The 4,557-nt window shown below is 50.0% G+C and overlaps 1 long non-coding RNA gene across 1 annotated transcript in view; it reads left to right on the top strand.

Moving 5' to 3' along the window:
• Window positions 1–1,156: 1,156 nt before the first annotated feature.
• LOC139043293 (uncharacterized) overlaps window positions 1,157–4,557 on the top strand; it is a 50,148-nt gene continuing 46,747 nt past the window's right edge. The window contains exon 1 of the long non-coding RNA XR_011500386.1: window positions 1,157–1,733. This is a non-coding gene — a long non-coding RNA (uncharacterized lncRNA). The remainder of the gene's footprint in view (window positions 1,734–4,557) is intronic.

Below are 4,557 nucleotides of genomic sequence, written 5' to 3'. Positions count from 1 at the left end.
GCGGCTCCGCCCGCCGGGGGCGCTCACGCGGGCAGGCGTCAGGCAAGCGGGGGCGGGGGGCGTCAGGAAGGCGTGGGCGGACGCGCGGGGGGGTGTCAGGCAGGCGGGGGCGGGCGCGCCCGTGGTGGGGGGGCGGGGCGGGGTGGGGGTGGGGGGGCGTCGGGCAGGCGGGGGCGGGCGCGCCGGGGGGCGTCAGGCAGGCGGGGGCGGGCGCGCCGGGGGAGGCGGGGCGCGGGGCGAAGGCCCGAGGTGTGGCCCGGTCTCGCGCGCTCCTTCCCGCGTCCCAGCCGGCGTCGCACCCGGGCCTCCCACCAGCCGGTCCAGCGGGCCTCGTGTCGCCCGGACCCCTGCCGTCCAGCCCTCGGCCGCCCGGGGCCCGCGGCGTCCACGCGCGGACAGGAGGCGGGCGTTCCAGGGGGTGCCCCGCCGTCCCCGCCCCTGCCTGGGCGCTCGCTCCCTCTGCTCCCAGCGCTGCCCCGAGCTGCCGGCGCCCGACTCCGGGACCAGCTCGCCGCTGCCCGAGGCGCTCCGACCGCGGCCGCCCTCGCCAGCCACCAAGAAGCCCAGCCACTCTGAGGCAACGAAATTTTCACTGGTTTTCCCCCTTCTTACACGAGAGGTTCATACTCACTTTAAACTTGGGGAGAGTTGAGATATTTTCAATATGTACTTTAGGAATGAGAGACTCCAGGAACCTTTACCCACCCCCAGTCCTGAGCGTGCGGATCAAACGCTGTGACTTGAGCCCGTGCGCCCCGCGGCTCTGGGCGCCGGGCTCCGGGCGGCCTCCCCGCCTTTCTGGGCCCGGAGTTTGGAGCCGAAGGTTTACTGTTAGGTCAACTGCACTGCCACGCTAAAACAGAGTTTTTGGGAAAATGAGTTGCAAACATGGCCTGAAATGGTAAATTCCAACATGAAAAGCAAACGTGATGGCTTTCTTACTGTAAACACTGGAATCAAAGTGTTAATTTTTCGTTATCAGAGGCAGAGCATTTTCGGGAATTCTGTCTTCATGAACCCGGAAGAAAAATGTTCACTGAAAAATCCTCTCTTCTTTGGTTATTTTGAAAAACTTAAGATACCAGACTTCCAAATGCACCCTAATCCTGATCTAACTGCTAAGATTTCCTGAAATAAGTAACGTGCAGAGCAAAGCAACACATAAAAATTAAACATTTCCTTTTCCCAGTCCATTTAAAGTTTCATTGAAAAAATACCAGGAAATCTTACTTTAGAGTAGCAGCAGGTGGATGGCGTCCTCCAGGTCACTGCGCGAGCGGCAAACGGAGACCGACCTTCGTGCAGACAAGTCAGGCGCTTAATGATGAATGCTGGGATGTGTAGTTCAGGTTTCTTCCGAGTTTGCTGGTTCTGTTTCCTTGAGTTTTTAAGGATTCGCACATTGGTATACTCAATGTGTGTACGTGCTGCCGTCTAGTGGAGCTCAGGTCGAACTGCTAACTCCGAGTAAACGGTGAAAAGCGGAAAAAGCCCCCGCAGCATGCTCAGGACTGGAAACCACTCCCTTGGCTTTGACCCCTCTCAGTCCCTGTCGTTTGTGTCTACTACGTGCCGTTCTGCGGTGTTCAAGATGGAATGAGGCAGAAGTCGCATGTGGAAGACGGCAGAGCCGCGAAACAGAAGGAGCCCAGGTCACTGAAGATACTAGAGCCTTCTCTCCTGGCCCTTGACATGATTGCTGAGAGGGCAGCACACGTTCTCTCGCGTTGAAGGTATGGTTGTGGTTCTCTTGTGACGCGCCGTCTCTTCTAACACTAATACACGCTTAGTGGCGGAATGCAGGCGTCCTGACTGCACTGGCGGTGGCGTCAGGGAGCAGGTTGAGCCTCAGTGGGAGTGTGGAGGCTTCAAGGAAAGAACATGCTGGGTAAGAGCAAAAAGCCAAGTCTGGCTGAAGAGAACAGAGACACAAGAAGGAAAAGAAAGGACTGGGTCACGTGAGCCCTCTACACTAGGCTTCGTAACTCCAACTTTCTCAGGCAGGTAACTGAGCAGAGTGAGTGTGTAGGTTGTTTGTGCACGTGCTGTTTAAGTGGGTTCACTCAGCACCCACCCAACTCACTTTCCCCTGCCTCCTACACTGTAAGGGTGATAAATAAATGACAAGCAGTAGGCTATATTGGAGGATATGAGGAAGCCATTTGGTTTGAAACTAATTTGACCTGACCTTGTTTTTCCAGAAAGGTCTGTTGAGCATGCATTGTACATCTGCTTTAAACGCTTACAATGTCCCAAAGACAAGAACAATGCCCTTAAAGATAAGGAGGTAGCTTCCCCCCACATCGGCATTTCCTTTAATATGCATCTCTCCCTAAACTAAGGATTAATTATGGACCTGCTGTGCTCACTGTGTGACCACCCACCTTGTGACCACTGACCTACTGACCTCTGACCTGCTGGGCCAGCAAAGCATCTCACGATAATTGTAAAAGGGATATTCCTGCCATATATGATGGATGCTCTTTGTTCCAAGACTGTGTATAACCACTCGGTACACCCCACTTCTTTGGTGCCCTTCCTTCCTTGGGGGAGGAAGGCCCCAGGCTAGTCCTCAGACCTGACTCATAATAAATTCACCCCAATTTTGATTTGTAGATTGATGTGGATTATTTGTGTCAAGGGGCTGAAAACAAAACTCTCAAATTGCCAGCTTCCTTTGCTGCTAGGGTTGGCCAATGAAATGTGGGCTGGAGTTTCTGAGGAGGCCTTTCTTCTTGGATAGAAAGGCCTTTGGCTTTTGCTCCTTCCTTTTTTGAGGGGGGGGGCGGTCCTGGAACGTGGATATGATGCCTTGGGACCTAGCAGCCATTTTGTGACTTGGTCTGAGGTCAGAGGCACACACTAAGGACAATAGGGAAGAAAAGGAACCTAGTTCCTTGAAGACAGGCTTAAGACAAAATCCCTAAAGTAACTCCTCTGGACTTCTTATGTGAGAAAAATAAACTTTAGTCACTTTTCAGGTTTTTTGTTCTTGGAGCTAAGTGTATCCGTAACAGTCACAGTGGTTAAGAACAGACTGTGGAGTCAGAAAGATGCAGGTAAGTCCCACATCTTTCCCTCACCAGCTAAGTGAGTAAGTTACCCAGCTGACCAAACCTGTTTCACATCTGTAAAATGAAGGTAGGCATAGCACCTACCTCAGGGATGTTGTGAGGAGGAAGGACTTGGCATGTACAATAGTTGTTACATTTGTACTTAAAAATGTGAATGATTATTAGAAATTCAATTATAATGGATGGTAAAAATTACCCTTAAAGATTTTTTAAAACCCTGCCCTAGTTTCTGCTTGTGTTCACATAAGGTCTTTGGTAAAACTGTCTCTCATTGCCCCACTGTAGCTTCTAACACTGGGTCTAATGACTGTAATCACACGCAGCTGTGCTCCTTGTGTTCCTAACAACATCTTTCCTTTCTTTTTTTTTTATGCTTTTTTTTTGGTGAGGAAGACTGGCCCTGAGTTAACATGTTACCAATCTTCCTTTTTTTTTTTTCCTCCCCAAAGCTCCAGTACATAGGTGTATATCCTAGTTGTAGGTCATTTTAGCTCTTCTATGTGAGACACTGCTACAGCATGGCTTGATGAGCGGTGGTAGGTCCACACTCAGGATCTGAACCAGTGAACCCCACGCCACCAAAGCAGAACATGCGAACTTAACCACTTGGCCATGGGGCCAGCGCCAATACCTTTCCTTTGACTTTTGAGGATTTTGGAATAGACTTTTTATGAATATGAGAGTTCCCTAATCAAGGCCAACTCAGGTACCTCTTTCTCGATGCAGCTGTCTTCAGCCTCCCTTTATTCACAGATCTTCAACAATTATGCTTACTCTACGACCGCCTAAGTCACATGGTATTGCAGATATTTGCTTACCCCTCTGTATAGTCAGTGGACTAAATTTGTTTAAGGTTAGGGACCATATCTTTTTCACCCTTACATTGTGATCAGCTCATATTAAAAGTATGAGTTATTTGTTTTCCAGCTACATGAGTCCCACAAAGTCAGTGCCTTTCGGTGCCTAGACCAGTGATCAGCACACAGTAGAAGGTAGTTAAATATTTGAGTATGAATGGCAGGCTCTCAATAAGTTTCCTGAACATGATTCTGCTAGCCTCTCAAGAAAATGTTTCCTATGAACAATACTGTATTTTGTCTTCTCTGGTCCTGACTTGACTTTTCAGATTTTAGCGTCGTCTGACCATCTTACTGCTTTTTAACATTCTCGCAAGTTTCCATTGCTAACTTTCATCATTGTTCCTTCACAATCTTTCATCATGACACTGAAACTCAGGTCATAAGAGTTAAGCAACATTCTGAGGGAGACATCAGCAAGATGGAGGAATACAAAGTCCCAGCTCTTCTTCCCTGACAGAGACACTGTCTTAACAGCAATACATGGACCAAAGTATCTTTGTGAGAACTTCAGAAGCCAGGTAAGAAGTTGCAGTCCCCTGGGTAAGGGCAAAGCTAACAACTTCCACCCTGAAACTAGGCAGAAGAGCCCTTTCATTTTCCCTGCGACCACCTCTCCCCCAAGC

The sequence above is a fragment of the Equus asinus genome, unplaced genomic scaffold, assembly GCF_041296235.1.
Source record: "Equus asinus isolate D_3611 breed Donkey unplaced genomic scaffold, EquAss-T2T_v2 contig_197, whole genome shotgun sequence".
In the NCBI taxonomy this organism is placed as follows: Eukaryota; Metazoa; Chordata; class Mammalia; order Perissodactyla; family Equidae; genus Equus; species Equus asinus.
This window is presented reverse-complemented; position numbering and strand designations above follow the sequence as displayed.